The sequence below is a fragment of the Aedes albopictus genome, chromosome 2, assembly GCF_035046485.1.
Source record: "Aedes albopictus strain Foshan chromosome 2, AalbF5, whole genome shotgun sequence".
Classification (NCBI taxonomy): Eukaryota; Metazoa; Arthropoda; class Insecta; order Diptera; family Culicidae; genus Aedes; species Aedes albopictus.
Window position 1 is genome coordinate 445,556,524 of NC_085137.1, and position 25,784 is coordinate 445,582,307.

The 25,784-nt window shown below is 37.8% G+C and overlaps 1 protein-coding gene across 12 annotated transcripts in view; it reads right to left on the reverse strand.

Annotated features, from left to right (window-relative positions):
* Positions 1-25,784, reverse strand: part of LOC109420211 (uncharacterized) — a 282,042-nt gene that overhangs the window by 35,104 nt on the left and 221,154 nt on the right. The window lies entirely within an intron of this gene.

Genomic DNA, 25,784 nt, shown 5'->3' on the forward strand with positions numbered 1-25,784 from the left:
TTGAATGGGAAACGGAAACGCTACTTGGTATTCACGGATGGAATTGTGTCTTGTGACCTTCTTGGTGCTAATCGATTGGTCATCAAACACTACCCCTTACTGTCCTTCTCCCGGCCTCGAAACCTCAATGCAATTGGTACATTCAACCCATTTTCTAAATAATCACCATTGTATTTCAAATAAATTGATAGAACTTTTGAAGACATGAACCCAAGAGGTTCATGGGAAAGAATTTCGAGATGAGGAAGTAGTTTTTCTGCAAACTGTTGGTATTCATTTATTTGCTTTTCATTAATATGTCCTAACGTCCATGGAACCTCCCCAAGGGCTCCACCTATTTTAGTACTTTTTATTGCTCTCTGCAAAGTAACGTCGTAAGATAGGAATTGACACGTGAGTGGTTTTGAGCCGACAACGTTTTGAGAACCAACAACAAACTGATTACTACACGAATTTGTGTAAATTTTTGGAGTAGTACATCACGGACCTCGGTGGAGCAGCTAGGCCTAGTTATCTTGTGCAGGCAGTAGCATTGGTTCACCGGGTCTTGTGTTTGATAGGTCGAACAGGCATCAGGAATACCCATACGCAATCACTTCCGAAATGTAGCGGACTATTAGGGAACCTGATAGAACTGGGGTTGATAGCAAGTGTTAATTAATTTAGGTTTGCGTTTCCAGTGAGGTTTTTTCGGATCACAGAGCCAAGAAGTGGTCACGATGTAGTTGAAAATGAACGCAGCGATGACGGGAACTATAAAAAAACGAAGACGTTGAACATGAGCGGATTGAGGTCATATTCGAGAGAATTCTTCATGTAGCGAATCCGTTTAGCTTTCAAGGATTATAAATAGCATATGCGAATAACTTGTCTCATGCGGCATTTCCTAAAATAAAAATAAAAATTATTAGAAATAACCTTGAATAACGCAATTTGGAGGAAAAAGTGAAAATGAAAAACCCATCCTTGACAGCAAACAACACAACGGTTATTTCTAGAAACCAAAGCTTGCTGAGAATATTTTTTTCTATTTTCAGTTCAGTGTTTCGGGCACAGTTCTTGTCAAACTTTTTATGGCATCCGCCATTATGGCGAGCGTGGAAAGCTGGATACAGAAATATCAAAAATAAAGTAGAACTTTTATAACGAAAAATGCTCAAAATTAATTACCAAATAAATTTTACAAAACCGCTTATTCCACCAAAGGAACTCCTTCGGAAATAAAACAAAAATCGGTTAGGGATTATTCTTAGATTGCTTTGACATTTCCACCGAAAATTTATTTTAAAATGAAATGACATCCAATGACGCTAAGAAACGAGTAAGGATTCCATTAAGTAATCCCATATGTCCATTTAAGGAGTTTTGAAACTGATCTTAGGGTGCCTGTTCACTGTTCTGGTGGTGTTATTCTATGCACGATTCTTCCTTGAATTTCTTTTGAAACCCCCCCTCCCGTGAAGAGAATTGTCAGACAAAAGAGACACAAAACAAACAACAAAAAAGACGCGGCGATTACTCTTTATCCCAACTAGTAACAGATAATGACACGATCTCGAAATTTTTTGTTGCAGACAAAACGGAAGCTGAATTTGTTACGTACTTTTCAACTCGTCTGAATAATCAATTATTACTAATCCAAAATCGAAACTTTTTGATGATACACTTTCAGCACCGTTGCAGTGTTTGCCGACTCGAAGTTACCGCTCGAAAATCACAATGCAAGGCTTAAAAATCTTTAAACTCGTAGTGCACGATCTTTGTCCTATTCTGTTCAAGTTGGGACAAACGTATGTCGCATTGGGTAGAATGTCGCAACAAATTCAGGTTGTGACATTGTCGTTATTGTTGCGCGATGGTTGAATTTTGATTCACTGTCCCCTCCCATTAAATTCTTTTGCAGTTTCTAACAGAATTCTTCCCGTAAGTTTTTTTCTTGATTTTTTCCCTAGAGGTTTATCAGATTTTGTTTTTGCTTTCTCCAGCTCTCAAAGTTTTCCATCCAGAGGATTTCACGTATTTGCTCCCATAAATAGTTTCTTCCGTGTTTCTTTTGGTGTTCTTTCCGGATTTTGACAGTTGGGTTTTCTACTAGAGCTCTTCCTAGGATTTCTGCAAGAGATTTTCATGGAGCCTTTGCTGGAGTACCTCCCGGGATTTCGTTCAGAGGTTTCATCGATATGCTTTCAGAGTTTCTCGCTGGATTCATTTCGAAGATCGTTCCAAAATTCATCCAAAGTTTCTTTAGGAATTTCTTTTAGTGATTTTCCGGGATAGCTTTTCAACACTTTCTCTCGATATTTTTGCGAGATGTTTGCGGAAGTTCTTCGAAGTTTTCCGGATTTCCTCGTGAAATTTCTTGATATTTTCTCCCGTGATTGATCCCAGAACTTTTCTTTCCGAGATGTCCTAGTAGGGTCTGGGACCATTTGGGCAGGAGCACCTATTTTGGGCACTTGCTGCTATAACTCAGTCAATTTTCAACCGATTGACTTGATTTTTGAGACACGATCAGCTTGGCACAGTATTTAGCGATGTACAAAAAATCAAGTCAATCGGTTTGAAATTGACTGAGTTATAGCAGCAAGTGCCCAAAATAGGTGCTCCTACCCAAATGGTCCCAGACCCTATTTGCTAGTCATTTCTAGTGACGAATAACTATAATAAGGGCTGCTACAAAAGTGTCGATTTGAAAACCGGAAAATCCGCGCCTAGCCATATTAAATCCGCGCCGAGGTCACTAAATCCGCGCCAGTGCAAAAACATATAGTTTTGATGAATCAAACTCATATAAAGTCTGAGATTTTCCAGAAAAAATCAACTATTTGTGGCATTTGTTGCAATACATATGAAGAGTAGTTCTATTGATAAATTTATAACTTTAGAGTTTAAAAATGTTGAAGACAGGTTAAAGTTTTTTTTAATTGATATAAAAAAAATGGATCAATAGTTCTTTGATTGCTTATCAATCAGCGTGTTTACTATTTTAGGAAAATAAAATTTGTTGTTCGCTGCAACAGTTTGGAAAAAGAAGCATTTTTGACAAAGAAATCCTGAAAAAAGTCTAGAGTAAGTCAACAAAGCTAGCTCGGGAAAATTGCATAAAAAATTTCTGCATTACTTTCTGCAGACACTTATTTTGTGAAGATATGTACAAATGGAATAATACGAGTGCAATTTATTTCGTACATGACCAAAACATTTATAACTAAAATAAATAATTATGTAAAAGGATGAACTAAAAAAATATCTTTCAAAGTTTAAACATTAAGCAAAAGATATGTAAAAAGTATTAATCCAAGAAATTTTTATGAAAAGAGTTTCTGTTCACACATAACCCTTGGAAATTTAGCGAAGATTCCAGCAAAAATCACCTCAGAAAACATTGAGGATTTCTTCATGTATTCTGCAAAAAAAAATCCTCAAAAAAATTTACCAAGAAATCCTTTAATAAATGAGCCATCAATGAGTGTTTCGATTGGAAATCAAAGAGAAGTTTTGTCATGACTGCAGCAGTTTGTTTACGTATTTTCAGGATAGTTTTATTAGTTTTTAACAAAAAAAAAAAAAAATGGCAGAAGTTCCACTATTACTTGATTCAGAATTTTTTGTTTTTTTACTTTATTATTATTATGTTTATTATTCTATCTAGAGTTTTCCAAGGACTTTTCTATGGATTTCTTGAATATCTCCAGAACGTCTTATATGTTTTCAGGAATTTCAGAAATTTCATGCTGATAAGATGTCCCAGTTTCTTGTTAGGATTTCTTCTGAAGTTCTGTCGAGATTTCTTCAATTAGTCGTTGCGGGGTTTCTCGCCACTGGCCAGATTTCACTTGGATTCTTTCCGATATTTCTTCGGGAAATTCTTACAAGGAATTTCGTAACTTACTTACTTACTTTCAGTCCTAAGCACCAACGGTGGTGCAGAGGGATGAATTGAAAGATTTCCATACTGGATGATTGCCAGCCATCGCCTTGGCCTGTGATCAGGTCAGTCGACTTGCTTGATTTCGTTGTTGAGGCTGCGCCGCTATGAGCCTCTGAGTCGGTCTCTGCTGCGATGTCCTGCTGGGTTCCAATCTAACGCTTGCTTGCAGATTTCGTTTCCGGCCCACCTCTACTTTCACTCCCAAATTTCTGTCGCTGGATTATACAATATGATCCACACAGGATCGTCCGACACGGAATCCTGCTTGCTGCCGTCTGAGAGTTGCGTCAATCTTTTCCTGTATCCGGTAAAGGATCACTTTGCAGAGGACTTTGAGAACGATACACAGTAACATGATGCCCCGCCAATTATCGCATACAGTCCGGTCACCCTTTTTGGGTACCTTTGCATCCAATTTCGTAAGTTATCCCAAAATTCCGAACAAAACACCTGAAAAATCTCTGCAAGAACACCGGTAGCAGCTATTAAAGAAATCCTGAAAAGAGCATTAGGGGACATTAGGTAGGGATTCCGGGACGAGCTCTGGAAATAATCCAGAAAAAAATACTGTAGAAAAATCTCAAATCGGAACAAATCACAGGAGGAACCCCTTCTGAAATTTCGTGGAAAACTCCTTAAGCAATCCTTGGAGCAGCTCTAGTCAGAGTTTAAATATTTCATTTTCAATGAGTGAAATTCAACGTGAGTTTTGAGAATTCTCAACTGAGGGATCAAAATAAAATTCATTTTGGTGAATGAATGTTTTCACATATTCATTCGTTCTTCTGACAATTTTCACTGAGAAACAAAACCAGACCATAATTCTCGGATAAACTTCCAATCATCATAAAACTTGGGTATAGTAATTTATTGGAACACTAACCATCTATTCCATTTGTTCATTGCGTCTGTTAACAGAAATTGGACATTTTACGACGCGCAAGAAAATATTCATGACAGAGAATTGAATGAAAAAAGAGAGGCATTCAGTTGACAATGAATGTGGCCAGACACGAATGAACAAAATAGAATGTCAATCTTCACTTTGGATTTTCGATTTTTTTACACTCTGGCTCTAGTAGAAATCGCAGGAATGACTCCTGTAGTAACTCTGGGAGAAATACCGCAACGATGTCCTAGCGAAGTTCCTAGAGTAACACCAGAAGAAATCGCGGAAAATCTTCAAGAAGAGACCCGAAAGCAACTCCAGAAGAAAATCCGTCGCAACATTTCGGGTATATTCTTACAAAAACTCTTGTGGATATCTCGGGATTTTCCATGTATTGCTCTGAATCAGAGTTTCTCGTGAGATTTCTTATGTGTTTTACCCAAAGACATTTTCGTGGAATTTTTACCATTAGAAATAGGTCGGAATTCAGGAATTCCAGAAATTTCACAAGGAAGAATCCCTGAAAAAAATGTTCGAATTTTGAAATAATGCTGTTAGGAATCCGGAAGAATCTCCGGGAAGAATTTCTAAAGAGGAAAACCTTGTGAGAAACCCTGGGAGTCACTTTAACTCTAGTAAGTTATTAGGGTCAATATGACCCAGACATGCACGCTGAATGAACACTACGTCTTCGTGATGCGAAAAACCAAACTTCCTAGGAGGGTTAAGAGGTGTTTCTATAGATGTTCTAAAAAGAATCCCTGGGGGATATTTTTTGGAAAAATCCTTGTGGCAGAGTTTCTTTATGGATTTTAACTTTCAGATTTCAGATCAGCTTCCATTTGGAATTTGCATCATCTTACCTGAACCGTGGGCTTGTCGGATATATCTGGTCCAGATTCCTTTTTAATCTAACATGCTTTTCGAATAATCATCCGAAGGAATTTTCAACGTCTTCATGGAACTACAAGCTTCCAGTTTTGACAGTTCTAGAGACTACAAACAGTACTACAAACAGGTAGTAAACACTCATGTTCGAAAGATTTAAACACTACATTCAAAAACTTTTTTATTCATACCAAAAATGTAGATAACTTTGTGAATTCTACGTCTGACTGAGTAGATCTACAAGTTGTTTTGTTTTTTTATCGGTGGACAATATCCCAGAGTACCTATTCCAGTTTTTCTCTGTTTCTAAAATAAGCCGAACTAGGTTAAACACTCTGATAATTCCCATCGTACACCGATTTGACGGTTTATTGAAAAAAATAATATTTGGCCAACCACCCACACGTGGTGCTCGCATAGTTTTTGTTCGAGTTTGATGTTTGCCCACTACCGCCACCGAGTTGATGGTTGGCGAAACTCATTTTATTTAGCATTGGGCGAATATGTTTCCGTGACTATGATTTGAATCCAAAAATGTTCGATGTTCTACGTCTGTTTGTCTATGGTTTAACTGAACGTAGCGTACAGCAGTAACAGTGAAACGGCTAATTTCCATTTAAAATTGCCAACTTGAACGTACTTTAATTTTGTTCTCCTATGATCGATTGAACCGAAAGCTGAAAATTTGACAACGAAACAGAAATAGGGGAAATAACCTATTCTCGGCCGTTTTGTTCTCTTCGTCTTAGGGGTTTTTTTTAAACCTATTGAGCTCAGAGTTGGTCTCAAATCCTTCCCAACTAAGCTGAATTATATGGCCAAGTTTCAGGCAATTTGGCTGACAAAAACCCCTCATGACGAAGACAACAAACATGCCGATAATACCCATTGTCACCCTATGAAATTTTTTTGGAAAATTTAAAAACTTTCGAAGCACATGATAAAAAAACACAGTGAAATTATTTTGATCTACCTGATCGGTTGCTGCCACCAGCGGCTCTCTAAAATCGAAATCCAACATGGGTTATGGAAATTATGGAATACCTGCATCATGGATCATTTTAAATTTTGAGATTTTTTTTTTAGAAATTGGTGACATTTAACAACATGCTTTTTTTGTGTTTCAAATTGCTTCCGAATATTCCAATGTAGTTGCAAATACTCCGAATCGTCTTAAATTCTCCACCCCTCTCTGTTCTCTACGTTTCAAAATTCTGAGTTTCTGAAGGTATTTCACTCAAGTATACTATGATCTTTATTTATAACGATTTAAACTCTTGGAATATATTGGAATTTTTATAAACTGTCTGCATTCATTAATGTATATTCTGAAAATTTCTAGAGACATATAAACATCCTGAATATATGCCAGAATCACGGGATGTTTTGACTCACCTGGCAATCGTACGATTCATTTGTCTAATACTCAGTTCAGAAGTATATTATTGAAATGGGATGTCCCACAAACTTGTGAGTTAGTATTTTTTTCTAAAAAATATATCCATAAGGGTGCCATATTCAAACTGTCATATTTGTGGCGTAAAAGTGTTAGTACTATCTACTGAAAAATCTATCGTTTGAGAAGGAATACATACTTGAGTTCTCATGGCGTAAATATGAGACCGAGAATACAGTGTCCTTGGTGTTGATTGTAGGAAACATATTTCCCTGCAACTTTGCCAAACATTACATTTTGTTTAAGGCAAAACTAGATGCATTTCCTCGTTTTTTTGTTTTGGATTTTTTTTATAAAATACCGGAGCAATGTTTTCAACTTCGGTTTCCATACACATTTAGAAGAAGGATCAAGGTCTGATTTTTTTCCTAATGAAAAATGTATTTTAGTTTTACAGATACGAAATTTCTTAAACAGAATTTCTGGAAAACTGATAAACATTTTCCACCTGCAAAACAAATCGGGAGATACCTTAATCCTTCCTCCAAATGTACAGGGGTTTTACAAAATGATCGGGACAGGCAAAATTTTCCCTTCTCAAAAAATATTCAAATAGCTTTTCTAAAAGTGCATCAAATATTCTCAAATTTTTACTGTAAGTTCAGCAACTAGTTGTGTATCAGTGGACAAAATTTGGAAAAGACCGAGCTATTCTGCACGAAGTTATAAGGATTCTAGAAAAAGGTATTATTATCCGATAGCCAACTTTGAGCTGTTATATCTCCGGATTCAATGAACCGAATGCAATGAAATTTTGACCATTTATGACTTATATAATGAGCTATGAAAAACCGTTGACTTAATTTAAAATTCTTAACACGGAAGAAAATTATAACGATTAGATTATTTTTCTTATAAAAACACTAAATTACCCAAAACTTCAACATCGTTTCAAAATTCAAGATGCAAAATATAGTTCTTTTAATTTCCCTCTAATTGACTTATAAATAAATGTGTTTTGAAGGAAAGTAACAACATAGCCGCCAACAAATTGAAAAAGTAATGGAATGCATATTAAAAACAGACCAATTTACCAAAAAATCATAAAATAAATGAAATCGCTATAACTTTTTCTCTTGTAAATAATTTCAAGTTTAGTCAAACGTTTTCCAGAGCTTATTATATAAGTCGTAAATGGTCAAAATTTCATTACATTCGGTTCATTGAATCCGGAGATATAACAGCTCAAAGTTGGCTATCGGATAATAATACCTTCTTCTAGAATCTTTATAACTTCGTGCAGAATAGCTCGGTCTTTTCCAAATTTTGTCCACTGATACACAACTAGTTGATCCACTTACAGTAAAAAATTGAGAATATTTGATGCACTTTTCGAAAAGTTACAGCTATTTGAATATTTTTTGAGGAGGGAAAATTTTGCCTGTCCCGATCATTTTGTCTATCCCCTGTATATGGAAACCGATTTCAAAAATATTCCTCTGTTATTTTATATAATAAACAAAATAAAAAAAAAATGAGAAAATGCATCCAGTTTTGCCTTAATATTAAGCTTCTGAAATAGGCGATAGACAAATATGTCAAATGATTGGCGATCATAATGATTGATAGGTAAATCAGAACATCTTTGCTAAAATCTTTTGATAAATAATGTCTATTTTCAATATCCAAAATAACAAAGAATATTCTGATAATCCATCACTTATCTGAATACATATTGAGTTAATCCTCGAGCGATCGTGCTGTAGTATTTTGTACAACACGTTGAAAGAATCTCGCTTTTCATATTCAGCATTAGCGTGGTGCTGGCGGTGTTGGACAACCGCGCGAGTTACGGAAGGTTTAACCCGGGTAGAGCGAAATGGCAAATGAAGGGCAAATTTTACCATTAAAATAGAATGTTTGAATGGCAAAAATTGCTATTAGTTTGTTTGAAATAAGAGTTAAAATAACAAACATAATAACTGAATTTCTATGGCATAACAACTAAAGAATAACTGATTTTGCCATTGTAATAACAAAATAATAGCAAAACGAATGTCAAAATAATAACATATTTTAATATGATGGTAAATTATGTTATTGTTTTGATATTGTGGCAGGATAGTATGATAGTAACATTTGTTATTATTATGTTATTAAACTATTTAGTAATACCTCGTCAATTACAAGTTTTACAATGATAGCATATTTTGTAATTTATGTGTCATTCTGAGCTATTCATAAAGAACTAAAGAATTGCAAATTTAGATATGATGACAAAATATGTTATTCTTTAGTTATTGGTTTGTTATTCACCTCTACCCGGGAATATAACAGATATGTCATTTTGAATATCCAATCCGGTTGTGCTAGTTTCGAAGTTGAACACAAATTTAAATTCATCACTTTCTTAAACAGTTCCTTTGATTTCATGTTTTATATTAGCACTAAAAATTTAAAAAAATATAGCTAAATACCTGATCTCAAACTTTCGCACGGCGATGTATCCGCAGTTAACAGCTTTATAGAGCACCACCACTCATCACCCAATTAGTACATCCAAGCCTCAACACGAAAAAAGCTTTCAGCTACCGCTCGTTAATTACCTCTAGTCTAGTTGGAATCTCCAGCTGACCCTGGACCTCTTGAGAGGGACACTCGGACTCGACTGACGAAGCTATACGCAAACCACTCTGTTTTAAAATGTGCGTTCTTGGTCTTAAACCTGACTCGAAAGGTACTCTTCGAGAGACTTCCGTTGCCAGCCAGCAAGTCGTCGTAATTCGTAACCTTAGACCATCGTCACCACTTTAGCGCACATTTGCGCTTGTCACGCCGGATTTAAACGAACGCACAAGTGCAATGTGCCGAAGTGAGCAGTTTTACCCCGGTAGACAGCAGGTCTAGGGTAAAATTATACATCGACGACAGCGGAAAAATTGCTCCAAAATTGCAAGTAGCTGTCGGGGGTCGGGGCCTATGGATGCTTGTTTAATTTTGGGGGTTCGCTTTACGCCACGCGTAGTTGAATATGGCAAATGTCAGCGTCAGCGATGAGGGGACATCGTATGATTATCGTCTGACCAATGCAGTGGTAGACGACTGTACATATGGGGTTGGTTCAACATTACATTGCTGTAAATATTTGTAACAAAGTGCTATTAATACACGGAATATTTGGTTGGTGGTACGATAGGAACCAGCAGAGTCAGTAAAGGTTTTGAAAACAGTCTGACCCATTGTTATTTCGTGTTTTTGCAACACGCTCAATTAATTGAATCGATAGGCAGTTTTAGATCTAAAATTTAAAATATCGTTAAATGTAAACGAAACGCTAGTTCAAAAGCTCCAAACGACAAAGAACAACAGTATCCCAGTTTCTGCTTCTGTACGACCACCCAGATTTCGACCCCACACCGCTTCATCTGTTCACCTATAGATCATCATCCATTTACCATGGTTAATATTAGCTTGACAGAGGCCACCGCCGCCGCCACGGAGAGCAGCATCAAGCAAAAGAGATTGCTCTTCCAGAAGGCACGCTGCCACCGTGCGTGCGCGCGTGGTCAACGTCTTCTCAATCCTAAAACGGCGTGTAATAGCTCGATTTAACCGCGAGCGCCTTTCAATTCATTTCAATTCAATTGCGGTGACGGTGACCATCCACTCATCCGCCCATTCAACGATGTTCGCCCGGCTCGGCTTGTCTACCACGCAGCAGCACCCCTTCCGCTCGCTTGGAGCGTGAGGAAGAACGGCGATGACGATGGTTTCGCTATACTTACTCAAACTTTCTATACAGCTACAGCTACTTCCAAATTCGATTTTGATGGTCACCATCGGACCGTTAAATTCATTGTTTACACACTGCTTCATACATATGCGTAGAGACACCATATTGGTCATCATTGGTGCAAATGAGTGCCGAAAGTTCTCCTAGCTAGACAGAAAGGCCGATGGACGCATTAATTATTCGCCAATATGGGGGACAGAGGGGTATAACACACCGTGTGGCCATGTTTCCAAAATTATATTGATTTCAACGGTGTCTTTTGCTTTGAAGATAGGTTTACTGCTTTGAATGAAAGAATGAAAGTAACTATTGGTCCACATTAGATCAAAATTTTACGATTAAATAAGCAGCTCAAAAAAGTATTATCATTCAGGTCGTACATATTAAGGAGACAAAACGTTGAGCGCTGCCTACAAGATACTCTCTCAAATTTTATGCCGCCGTCTATTAGAGATTGCAAGAGAGTTCGTGGGGCAATATCACGCTGGATTCATGGGTGAACGCGCTACAACGGACCAGATGTTTGCCATCCGCCAGGTGTTGCAGAAAATGCCGCGAATACAACGTGCCCACACATCACTTGTTCATCGATTTCAAATCGGCGTATGATACAATCGATCGAGACCAGCTATGGCAGATTTTGCACGTGTACGGATTCCCGGATAAACTGATACGATTGATCAAGGCGACGATGCATCGAGTGATGTGCGTAGTTCGTAGAAAATCAGGAGGCTAAGGTGGGCGGGTCACGTCATCAGGATGTCGTATATCAACCCGACAAAAATTGTTCTCAAGAGTCATCCGACCGGTACAAGAAGACGTGGTGAGCAGCGAGCTAGGTGGGTCGATCAAGTGGAGGACGATTTGAGGACCCTTCGCAGAGTTTGGAACTGGAGACACACATCCGTGGACCTAGTGGAATGGTGACGACTTTTACGTACAGAAGAGGACACTCAGGCCTTAGCCTCAGGTAAGTAAGTAAGGAGACCAAACGCCTGGAGACGGATGGGTCATTTTACCTGACCGAGAAAACCGACTTTGTCAAACGTGTTCTAGACCAGCGATATTGCATCCTGAAAATGCTGTCTCCAAAAAGTTAAAATGAAATAGTAGGGGGATGCATAAAACTCTCGCCGAACTAATCAAATGAGAAGGAGGCGCATAGTAGATAATAGGTTGATGTAACCAGCAAACAATCGCCTAAATTTCGTGCTCATAACGTTCCAAATGAGCAAAATCGTCATATTTCTCCCATTTCTTCCGCTTTATTAGTCTTGACCTGACGAATTTAAGCTCTAGTTTGTCTGTATCTGAAGAAATGCAAAAAAGTCTTAAGCATGTATAGTTAAAAGGATGAAGGAGGCGTTATGCCTCTAGTTTTTTTTAATACACTAGTGACCTGTAATTGGTATGGAAAACTCCGTATAAGTTGAATTCATAACATTTCTTAAACTTTTTTTTTTTGGCAAAAAAAAGTTCCAAAGTACCAATACAAATCCTACGCTCCCATGTTCTGTTATTCCTGGGTTAGAATATGGTGGTATGGTAGATGCAAACACAATAAACACAAATTATACGTATGGAACTAACCTAGAGAATGAAAGAACCTTGCCAGACTCATTCCCACTAAAACAGAGTGTGTCCAATGAAAATGTGTTGAAAGCTTCCTTTCTCCACTCTGAGTAAACCAGTCGGGTCGGATCCCCCGGCTAGAAGATTCGCTTGGCTGGCTGGCTGCCTACGGTGCGGTGGTGTGGTGAAATCGATTAATACAGGTATGTTCCGTTTTTATCAACACGGTCCGCGATTTTCAGTTGACAAAAACGGAATAGTGATAAAAACGGAATAATTTTCTTTGACAAAATATTTTGCAACATTTTAATATGAATTGGAAATTTTTTTCTGTAGAAAACATTCCAAAAGTAAAAATATGCTGTTTACATAGTAAATTAAGTTGTTAAAGACATCAATTTTAGAACATCTGCAACCAGTTAAAATTGCAATTTTCTGACTGCGACGCCGACAAGAGGTTTTCACCACATTTGTGACCACATTTTGTGAAATTTATTTTCGTTGAACGCAAGAATGACACATTTACAGTTCCAGTACCCGGATCGACGTTTTAAAATATGACATACTTCCAAGAATTAATAATCCGGGAACATAATTTCGATATCCTTACAAAAAAGGATATGTTTACTTCCTTCCTTCCGGAAGGCATTTCTCCACGAGTATCATCTTCATAGATTCCTATAAAAGTTTCGTCTTGGAAACTTTTAGGAAATCTCCAGGAATTTCAAAGCAAGCACTTGTAACTTCTCCAGAATATTGGATTCCCCAAGAAGTTCATCCAGATTTCTTCTAGGTTACCTTGTACCATGCCGCTTGTTTATCTTTTGGAATTCGATAAGAATTATTAGATAAAAGATGTTTTGTCCCTTATGATTTTTTCAGAAATTCCTTGTCGGATCAACCTAGATGTCTTTTTTTTAATTTCTCCTGAAGTTTCTTTGGCGATCCCTTCAAATATTCCACCACGAAATGGAATTTATTAACCTTCCTTATGCATTATGATGGGAACAGCTCGCTGACGTAGTGTACAGTTTGGGTCTAGAATGGCCCTAATGCACAAGGTGGGCTAAGAAAATCATTTTGGGATTTAACCTAGACATCCTGTTGAAATTAATTCAACTCGAGTTGCTTTAGAGATTCACCAAGATTTTACTTTTGAAATATATGAGTATCTTCGTTTCTTCAGAATTTCCTGCGGGAATTCTTCCAAGATTACTTTTTGAAATCTCTCCAGAACATTTTTCTGATATTTCTCTAGGGGTTCATTCTGGGGTTCCTCCAAAATTTATTTCGGGAATTCCTTCAACTTTTTTTCTAGAATTTCATCAGAAGTTCTTTCTTGGATTCTTTAACCCTTTGGAGACGGCATTTTCACCACTCTAGATGCAACCTCGCTAGTCTAGAACACGTTTGTGACGGTCAGTTTTCTCGGCTGGGCACATACGACCCATTCATCCAAAAATTTCTTTTAAGGATTCCTACAGGACTTTGTTTTGGTATTTATGCGCAGTAGAAACACCTACGCCTACTGGAACTTTCATTATGAATACTTCCAAGAGGATTCTATCTTTCATCTTTGTTATTTCCCCATGATTAGTAGATGAACCAGCCTTGGGCTGACAATCTCGTTAAAAAAGATAATATAATAATAATTCTACCCGACTTCTTACTGCGTTTCCTGGGAATATCCCAGTAGTTTAGACTAGTAATCTTCCAGGAATTCTTTCCTCAAACCCTCCAAAAATTTCTTCAGGGAGTCCTCCTGATGTTCTGTGTAGAAATCTCCGGGGAGTTATTCCTGAGAATCCTCCAGAATTTACTAGTGGGAAACCTTGAGAAAATCTTTCTAGGATTCCAGTATAAGTTCAGAATTGATGGGATTTCTTTAGGATTTTTTGGGAATCCTTAGAATCTTTTGGGAACCCTTCAGTAGTTGCTGGAGAAATCCCCAGATCGTTTGTCAAGTTCCTAGACTCCTCTAGAAAAACTTAATTCTGGAAGACTTAACTCCTAATTCATCTAAAGAAACTTCTGATTTATTTCCTAACGATATCTCAGAAGAAATACATTAAATAATCTGGAGGAATACAAGGTAGAATCGCTAGTAGAAATTACTGAAGGAAACCAAGATTGCATTTTTAGAGCAATTGAAAGATGAAATCCCGGATAAAATTATATAGGAATCTTCAATTTACCTAGTGAATATAGCAGTTACAGACGGGAAAATTTGGACAGGTATCAAGAATGACAGGAGAGATCTCTAGTTGAAATTAGAGCCCCGTCGAAAAGAAATAGCGACCAGAAGAGAAGAATTCAGCACATCGTGTTTTTTCAAGAAAATCGTGTAAAAAACCGCGTGGAATTTATTGCATTTAAAAAAAGTCTTGTAAAAAAGATTTTAGTGTAAAAATTCAGGCAATGACGGGTAAAACCCCGAACTATTTAAGTTCTCGAAGAGCACTTGAAGAGGCAGGCCAAGTTCCAGTTGGTACGTAGAGCTAGAGTAATTTTTCTATCGGTCTATATGTTTATTTTTTCTCATGTTCAAATAAGAAGTAAAATTATGCGTGAGAGAAAGCATGAATTAACATTATCTACAGCTGAATTTGGTGTTCAAAGCTATTGTAGCGTATACGTCTTCTATGTCATCATTGATAATTGCTTCAAATTCACTCATGAATGCATTGCGTCAAGATTAATGTTAAACTATAAATAACTCGTGTTTGAGGCAACAAATTTGACAAAAACTTTAGTGTTGACAAAAACGGAATGAAATGTTGACGAAATCGGATAGTGACAAAAACGGATAGTGATAATAACGGATAGTGACAAAAACGGAACATACCTGTAATTCATATCATGCACAAGACGGGAAGAGCTAGAGGTTACTGTACCTCGCTGCAAAAACAAATGCAATATAGCTAGTTCTTGCTCATGTCGTTTTCGTTTTTGATTCAGTTCCAACCTGGGTTGGAACTGGATCAGATCACAGTTTCAACCCCAACCCGACTTCGGTTTCGCTTGTACTAAACTTTGTTTGACGTTGTTTGTTTACACATTTTCCGCCGATCCAGTTCCAACCCAGGTTCAAAAACGAATTCGACATCAGTGTGTCAATCGAACAAAGAATTTATCTATTTTGGATTAACGAGTTGTGTGTTTTGCATTATTGTGTCAATCGTTTGTACTTCTTTATTCTGGTGTGACGTCACAACTGGTACATTATTCGCTTTTCAGATGGGTATGAGTACCTCCACAGAAATAATCAACAATAGTACACCACAATACTCGGTTTGTGGCTGCCGCTTTCCATCCTCGCCCAATGCTCGCCAGGTCACGCTCCACCTGGTCCATCCATCGTGCTCTGTTCGCTCTACACCTTCTTGTGCCAACCGGATCAGTAGCGAACACCAGCTTTACATGGTTGTTATCCGGCATTCTTGCAACATGCCTTGCCCATCGTATCCTTCCGGCTTTGGCCACCTTCTGGATGCTGGGTTCACCGTAAAGTGCAGCGAGCTCATGTTACATCACCTTGTCGCAGTCCCCGGCGAGATTCGAATGAACTGGATAGTTCACCCGAAACCCTTACGCAGTTTGCACACCGTCCATCGTTGCTTTAACCAGTCTAGTCAGCTTCCCAGGTAAAGCCGTATTTGTCCGTGATTATCGCGGTCGATACTGTCGTATGCCGCTTTAAAGTCGATGAACAGGTGATGCGTTGAAACCTGGTACTCTCGGCATTTCTGGAGGATTTTCCGTACGATGAAGATCTGGTCCGTTGTCGAACGGCCGTCGATGAAGCCGGCTTGATAACTTCCGACGAACTCATTCGTTTTAGATGACAGACGACGGAAGATGATCTGGGATAGCACTTTGTAGGCAGTATTCAGGTTGATCTTGACGTCGTGGCTTAGGCAGCGGTCGTACTTGCGTTCGAGTTGCGCGTAAAATGCGTCCTTGTCATCATCAGTGCTTCGGCCCTTGATCCTCATCCTGCACATTCTTTCGTCGATCTGCCACCAACCGATCACGCGCTTCTGCATATCACCCATCACGATGACAGCTGTTCCCAGCTCGCGTGTGTTGCCGCAGCTCTGGTAGATAGTATGATTATCTCTAAGCGTTCACATGGATCCTGTCTAACACACCTCCTGCAGCGCTACAATACCGTTGATCAGCCGTCCCTAGCATGGGGATCAGACGCTATTGTGAGCCGCTCCTCCTGGAGAACAAACGATCAGGTTTGCAGAAGCAAACCCCCCTTCCCTGTCAGCCTACGACCAAAGTTCCCACCGGGTTTTTTTTATTTCTTGTTGGGTATCTAAGTCACTGCGACCAGTTGATAGATCTATTGCGACGGGGTTGGTTCTAGTGATCCAATACTTGCCTGAAATTGTTTTATAATTATTTAATTGAGCAAAGTTTTCTCTACTCGATGAAGATTACAGTTTTTGTGGACATGGTGGGCATGTGTTGGATTACTAGCAATCAGCTAGATAAGGCTTTGCTCTTTCGCCCTTTTATTATTATTATTAATAACTAGCTGTCCCGGCAAACTCTGTCTTGCCAATCTTGTGGTGGTTTGACAGCTTTTGAGCTAATTTAAGCACCGCACTCTAGATTGGTTTGATTTCGATCATGTTGATTTTCTTCCCAGTTCATAAAAATCAGTACTTCATCAATTTTCTAACTTTTTAAGTTGATTTTCGTAACTTTTTATACATATAAACACAGCCACCATGAATACGAATCGAAACGTGCAAGGGTCATGCTGATCGATTCGGCCATTCGTGAGTTTTGTTGCCTCAAAGGGGCTGCAAACTCATTTTTATATATATAGATAATAATTTATTTAAAAGACCCTTAAATTTCGCCCTTTTAAAGAAGAGTTAACGAAGACTTTACATAAACAATTAAAGTTGATTTGAAGCGGAAATGGGTAATAATAGAAACAAATTAGGATTATATCGGTATAATCTCTAAGTAGCCGCATAATTGCCTATTCCAACTCGAATGATAAGGGGCCATATAGCCGATGCGGTAAGCCCATGACCATGCTGAGCAGGCCCGGATTAAGAATTGTGGAGGCCCGGGGCCGGAGCGAATGTGGAGGCCCCTCGGAGGTACAAATGTGAAGAACAAACAAGTTTTTCTTTGTTTTTTTCAACAGTACTTGAGCAAAATGAAAAAATGAACCTAATGTTCAACAAGCATAAACAGGTTTGGAAACAAAGGCCACCTAGTTTAACCTTAGTAAGGTCTTGGGGTCTTTTTTGACCTTTTTCAAATTTCAATTCTCTGTAGCTTTTGTTTAACGAATCCTAGCAATCTGAAATTTTCTGACAATTATTTTTTCGTGGAAATAAACCTTTCCCAAAAATCAAAAGCATTGAATGACCCTTAGGGGCGCTCCCATAAAAAAAGTTACAAATAAGACCCTGGGGTCATTTTTGACCCCAAACTTTGGACAGCTCCCAAAAATCAGTGGGTTGACCGATTTTGGATCTCTTTGGCTCAAATGAAAGGGGCACAAGTCTAGTTTTCAAAACCACCGGAGAAATCCGGATTCGGCCACTGTGGCCACCGGGAACCTGCTTCAACTGAAAAATGTCGCTTTTGAGACTCTAACTTTGGTAAGCTATAACTTTGCAACCAAACAAGTAATCAGGACCGTTCAAGGGTCGTTGGAAAGGTATTCACGTGGACTTTGATTATAGACATTAATATTGACTAATTATTGAGAACAGGTTCCGGAAATCCGGAACATCTGAAATATTAGTTTTCATCATTGTGCTTGAAAATCCACAAATGTATTCCCTTTATGCATTCTATTGCATTACTTCTCTGCACGTTTCACTGAAATGAGACACATATTGTTTAAGACCATTTTTGAAGGGTTCTGGGCAGGTCTGGTCAATGCGGAACGGGTTACAGGGACTCCGGAAGGTGGTCAATTGGGTAACAACAATGAACTTGGTATAGTTTTCGCTCCAAAACCCGGCGCCACATGCTGCAACCTTCGTGGATTTTCATATCTGTTGTTCTTGTGATACACAAAGAGATTGATAGTCATCTTCTTCTTCTTCTCCTTGGCGTAACACCCCTATTGGGAAAAACCTGCTTCTTAGCATAAGTGTTTTATGTGCACTTCTACTAGTATATACTGAAAGTTTTCTCTGCCAATCATTAGTTTACATATGTATATCGTGTGGCAGGCACGAGGATACTATATGCGCATGGGAGTAAGAGTAATTTCCCTCACGAAAAGTTCCTAGGCCAACCGTAAATCGAGCCCGTCACCCTCAGCATGGTCATGCTAAATGCCTTTGGGGCCAGCTATGGTTATAGGGGCCCCAAATAAATAGTCGTATTGGTTCCACATGGTCACCGGAGTGGCCACCGGAGAAATCCGTATTGTATTGCTCTCAGATTTTTACAACAAATGTAGGCTTTTGACGGCTCAATTTTTATTATTTATCGTAACTGTAATGTTCTGGTATAGAAATGAACAAATGATGATCTCGATCTTTTTAGGCCATTAAAGTGACCACCGGAGTAACCGGAGTAATTGTGGTACTTCAATTTTCTGCAACCAAAGTAGGCATTCGGAAGCTTACCATAAATACTGTCGTGAGCGCTATTCAAAATTTTGACTTTCTTGTATATGTCTCGTAAAATAATAAAACTATAATATTTCTGCCAGATTATGATGCAAGATTTTGTCATTATCTACCGATGCGTGATAATGTTTGCACCATCGTACAAATAGGGTTCCTGTATCACCTGCAAACACACTGGAATGGTCTAGCCGCACATGTTAGAATATACGATATTCTCGGGATCATCATCTAAAGTGTGCTGTAGGTGGTTGAATTTAGATATGTCGAAATGACATCTCAGCACTGACTATGATGTGAGTTAGAGCTTACGTGTATGCAAAGAAAACCAAGACATTGTGTGTGATACGGGATACGGGAATCTAATTTGTACGATGGTGCTAACATTATCACGCATTCGGTTGAATCTACGAAAGAAAAGTAAAATAATGACCGATAGATTGTTAGGTGAATAACCAAAAAGGAGCCAAAATTGTCATAGTCACTTACGTCATTCTGCAGAATAACGACAACATAGCATACCATTATCAGATCCGGGTGTATGATAGTATTCGAGAGATTCCATAAAAACTGGAGATTCCAAAATAAAAATACCGGAAATTCATGAGGCAGTTCCACATAGAATTTTACCAGGACTTCCACTAGGAATTACTTTTGGTGTTGCAAATATGATCACGTTTCTTTACCAATAAATGTATAGATTTGTATTTTTTTGTTAGTATTCTCACAACAACAATTATTGTAGATGCAGCAATCTAACTATCAATGAGTGCACTCTCATTGGAAATGAACTCAAAAATTGTTATTGCAAATTATAAAATACAAAGATGAAGAAATGAGGAGGTTTCATACCCGTTGGAGGAAGGATTGTTGAAAATTGCTCTATTCCAGCGGCCTTTTTCATCTCCGGTGAAAATATAAAAAAAATCCTTCGGGAGCTCCCACGATTATTGCTATAGGGGTTTCACTTGGCTTTCCGGCAGAATTTCCCTCACAGAGTTCAAACAAGAATCTCCCACGAAGCTCCACCTATTATTCGTCTAGAAGTGCCCGCAGGAGCTCCTGCAGGAATTCCTCTAGATCAATGGTGCTCAGCACTTTACGCATTTCATCAACAAAATTGCTTAGTACTTATCGAAAACCATTTCAATAACAAGCAAATTTGTATTCAAACTGAAGCTTAGTATCGAAGTTATTTTGTAGTACAAGGTTACTAAGCTTAGTTTTGTAACTTTTCGTAATTTGGCAAATATGAGTGCTATTTTTTACTCAATCGAGGATATCTCGAAAGATTGAAAATATAATTATTGATTTTCTCCATAACGTCTAGAGACTGCCCCGGAAATTCTCTCGCCAGTAGTAATTTTTTGAACTAAGAACTGTTTCCGAAGTTACAACGGAAATGCCTCTAGGAGTTTCTCAGGAAAATCCTCTAGATAGGAGTTCCGTTACGAATTCTCTTAGGAGTTCCAAATAGACTTTCTCTAGGAGTTCCACTAATTGTTTTTTTCTACTTCCATCAATTATTTCTTTGGTAGATCCACTGGGAATTCCTCTAGGAGTTCCTGTCACAGTTTCAGTGACAATTCTGCTCAAAGTTTCAACGGAAGTACTTCCAGTTACAGAGGAAGTTTCACTCGAAGATCCTCTGTGAATACTTGTGGGACCCCCTCCGCTAATATCCAGAATTAGTAGTAGCTGATCCACCTTGAATCCGTCCAGCAAATACACCGTGAATTCCTTCAGTACATTCACTGGAACTCCTCTAAGACTTCGACCAGAATTTTTTTTAGGAGTTACAGCAAGAATCTCTCTAGGAAATCCACTAGGGATTCGTCAAGGAGTTCCAAAGAGAATTTCTCTAGGAGTTGCATCGATTATTTCTCGAAGATCCATCGGGAAGTCTGGCAAGAGTTTTATCGGGAATTCTTCTGGGAATTTTTCTCGAAGTTCCACCGAAAATCTCTTCAGAAATCGTTCTAAAAATTCCAAAGAGAATTTCCCCAAGAATTCCTCAAAATACTTCTCTATGTGTTCCGCCGCAAATTTCCACTAGGAGATGAACTTTTAATCCCTAGAGAAATTCTGTCAGGAATTCCTTTGAAAGTTTAATTCACGGGAGATACTTTCCTAACAGGAGTACCACAGAGAATACTTGTGGAAATTTCTTTTCAAAATACCTTTGAAAAATCCTCTAGGAACTCTACTAAGAATTTCTCTAAGTAATTACTTTAGAAGTTCCACCGTACATTCCTGCAGGAATTCCATCGAGAATTTCTCTGCAAGTTTCACTATAAAGTGCTTTAAAATTTCCGCAGAAAATTCAGCGGAAAGTCTACTAGAAGTTCTTTTGGAAATTCATCTAGGCAGCATCAATTTATTACGTAATACATAAACCTTTCGTACCCTCCCCACCCCTCCGTGACGCATTTTCTTGTGTGAAAATCTAATTTTTCTTAGATTTTCTCCGTAAATTTGTTCAGAAGTTTAACCAGGAATTTTTCTGAGAGATCCATCAGATTCCAAGAGTTTTGCTGTGAATAACTGTAGGAGCTTTGCAACACAGATGCTTCGTGAATTCCTCTAGCTCCTCCTGAAATTCCTCTTGAATTTACAATAGTTACACCGGATATTCCACTAGAATTTGTAGTAGGTACACCCAGAGGAGTTTCACCGAGAAATCCTCTAGGAGTGCCACTAAATGCCCAATGTTTCTGGTTTATATTTTGTATGGATGCTCTACATGGAATTCTTCAAAGACTTTTATTCGATTTTTTTTTTGGATTTTCATCGGGAAACCCTCTAAGATTTCCTATCGAAAATCATCAAGGGGCTTCACCGGGAAATTTTGTAAAAAAATACCAGGCGCTACACCAGTAATTCTACCAAAAGATAATTTTATTTTTTTTTTAATTTGAAAAAAAAAAACAATAACAAAAAACAGTTCCACCAGGAACCATACTAACAAAAGTAGCTGCATAGCAGCTTATAGAACAAACACCTTTGGACGAATGCTCTTTAAGCTCTTATACAGCAAAACTGTTAGTTGGGAATTCCTCAAGGATTTCCACAGGAATTGTCCTAAGAGTTCCACCCCTAATTCTTCTAGGGTTTCTACTAAGAATCTTTCTAGAAGAAAGTTCTTCAGTAGATCTCTAGAATTTCGTTCAGTAGTCTCTCAGGATATTCCTTCGGGTGGTCGTCCGAAAATTCCTTCAAGAGTTCCTTCGGAATTTTGCCATAAATTTTCCATAAGTTCCGAAGGAGATCGACCCGACAATTCCTTCAATAGATTCTCCGGGAAAATCTTAGATAAATTATCCGCGGAGGAGAGATACCCGGTTTGACTCCTCAGTGACAATTCTCAGTGCATCTTCTGGAGAAATTCCTGGTGAAGCTTTTGGAGTAATTCTCAGTATAACTTCTATTTCTAAAGCACGGAAAACTTCATTTTCTAAAGTACGGAATCATTTTATAATCAATTATTTAATCACAAAAAACCAAATGACAGATTGGTTTCTCACACTTTGCACCTCAAGTGTGAAACACAATATGAGGTCAGCTGCTAAATGTCTACTTATGCTGTAAAACTGTTTCTCTGGTGACCATGGCCTGGAAAGATCGAGATCATCTTTGATCTTTGAACGAACTTTGGTCTGGCTTGCATAATAAATTGGCCTACGAATTTATTTCTTGGCTCCAACATTTGGAACCCAATTTGTAATCTTCACAGTCGAAAATCACAATACAAGATTGAGATCATCATTTGCTCATTTTTATACCAGAATATTACAAATTATAAATGTAAATGATTTAAATTTTGCTGTCGAAGCCTACATTTGTTGTAAAAATCTGAGAGCAATACAATACGGATTTCTCCGGTGGCCACTCCGGTGACCATGTGGAACCAATACGACTATTTATTTGGGGCCCCTATAACCATAGCTGGCCCCAAAGGCATTTAGCATGACCATGCTGAGGGTGACGGGCTCGATTTACGGTTGGCCTAGGAACTTTTCGTGAGGGAAATTACTCTTACTCCCATGCGCATATAGTATCCTCGTGCCTGCCACACGATATACATATGTAAACTAATGATTGGCAGAGAAAACTTTCAGTATATACTAGTAGAAGTGCACATAAAACACTTATGCTAAGAAGCAGGTTTTTCCCAATAGGGGTGTTACGCCAAGGAGAAGAAGAAGAAGATGACTATCAATCTCTTTGTGTATCACAAGAACAACAGATATGAAAATCCACGAAGGTTGCAGCATGTGGCGCCGGGTTTTGGAGCGAAAACTATACGAAGTTCATTGTTGTTACCCAATTGACCACCTTCCGGAGTCCCTGTAACCCGTTCCGCATTGACCAGACCTGCCCAGAACCCTTCAAAAATAGTCTTAAACAATATGTGTCTCATTTCAGTGAAACGTGCAGAGAAGTAATGCAATAGAATGCATAAAGGGAATACATTTGTGGATTTTCAAGCACATATCAATGATGAAAACTAATATTTCAGATGTTCCGGATTTCCGGAACCTGTTCTCAATAATTAGTCAATATTAATGTCTATAATCAAAGTCCACGTGAATACCTTTCCAACGACCCTTGAACGGTCCTGATTACTTGTTTGGTTGCAAAGTTATAGCTTGCCAAAGTTAGAGTCTCAAAAGCGACATTTTTCAGTTGAAGCAGGTTCCCGGTGGCCACAGTGGCCGAATCCGGATTTCTCCGGTGGTTTTGAAAACTAGACTTGTGCCCCTTTCATTTGAGCCAAAGAGATCCAAAATCGGTCAACCCACTGATTTTTGGGAGCTGTCCAAAGTTTGGGGTCAAAAATGACCCCAGGGTCTTATTTGTAACTTTTTTTAGGGACTAAGGAAGGTTAAGAGTAATTCCGATGATCCTTGGGGTGCACACTGTTTACAAAGGCCCAAGTTCGTGGTAATCAATTTGGACCTGAAAAGTTAGTTTTTTAGAGGTTTATTGTCTTCGATTAAGTTGTTTGATAGTACCCTTCTTTTTAAAGCTGATACTAATGTTATTAATCGTATAGAAGTGCGAGTGAAATTCATTTTTTTTTCATAAGTGAAGATAACGTGTTTATGTCTTCAGCAAAATGTCATCATAAGAAAACTTATTGAACAACTTTTTGTTCTTTCAGCTCAATTTAGAAACATATGGGCCATTATTTGTGAACAACCCCTTAAAGTTAATTTGTTGTATCTTTTTGTAGATACCTAGTTTTAGGAATCACATTTTTATTTTGGTGTAACTTTAATAGTGCCCTTAAAAACAGATCAAAACTCAAAAAATTAATCACAATCACGGATTGAAATCTTAGGAGTATGAACATAACGAGAGAAGCCATGTGGAATATATCAGTTTGTATTTTTATGTTAAAACATGGAATTGTAACATAATTCTACACATAACAGTAAGTTTGTGGAATACTGCGTGAAAAAATCAATGATTTTAGCTATCAAAAATCATTATCTATGTGAACATATATTCTTAACGGTGAATCAACATATGATTACAAGTTACGCATAGTGAGCTCTTTATTTGAGTTGTTCTTGATTTTTTATAAACAAACTTTGAACACAACAGTTCTAGCTACATAACTAGGGCATTGCATACATTCAGGCGTTTACTCAAGTAGGTGAGAACATCTAACGAATAACACATTCAGTTATTAATAATTGAATTACTGATTGAGATAAGAGGTAAAACATCAGAAATAATATCAAAATCTAGTATGGAGAAATGCTCAATAATATCTCGATAAGATATTTCAAGATCAAAACAATAGCAGACAAGATTTGTCGACCTTTTTCTTGAAAAAAAATAGAAAGAAATTGCATCGAACCTACGACCTTAGGACTCACAGGTGGCGATATGCTTACCACTCAGCTGCGGCTCACTATTATCATGGCAACAAGAGCACGAGGTTCTTCGTTTTTTCAGCTCAGAAAGGGACACACGGCATTTCACTAACATTGAGCCATTTCTATGGGTGTATGTGTTCCATTTCGTGCAGAAGAACTAAAATTGTTCTTATGTAGAAATTTTCAGATATTTCCACAAAGAACAAAACTGATATCATACCACTTTCAGTTATTGGTGCGATACTCTTTAATTTTTTGAATAACACATCGAATTCACATCGAGCTATGACAGCAAAAAATGTTCGATTTGTGATTTGATTTAGATATTCTCGTCTGCCCGGGTATCGGTGTATCGAGATTTGTTTAACCCTCTAATACCCAATCCCACCTTTAGACGGGGTATAGTTTGAGCATTTTTGTAATTTTTGTTTCGTGGAAAATCATTTTTTTTTATATTTTTGGCTGATATTAAGGACTGTTCTGTACATCTCAAAATGATTTTTGGTGTATTTTAAAGCGTATTTACATTTTTTAAAAATCATTGAAAAATTGATGTTTTAGTCACCTTTTAGAAGCCATTGTTTATTTTGTATTGAATCACTAAAATTAACATATTTTAAATTTTTCCCAAATCATTCTATCCTTGTTTAATAGTTTAAGGGAATTGAGTACACTCTAAAATTATTTTCCTTAAAATTACACGGAAAATAAAATTTACTGTGAAAAAAATTTAAAATAATTATATTTCAACAATAATCATAAAATCTCAAAATGTTTTCACCTCAAAAAATCCGTTCCCCAAATTAG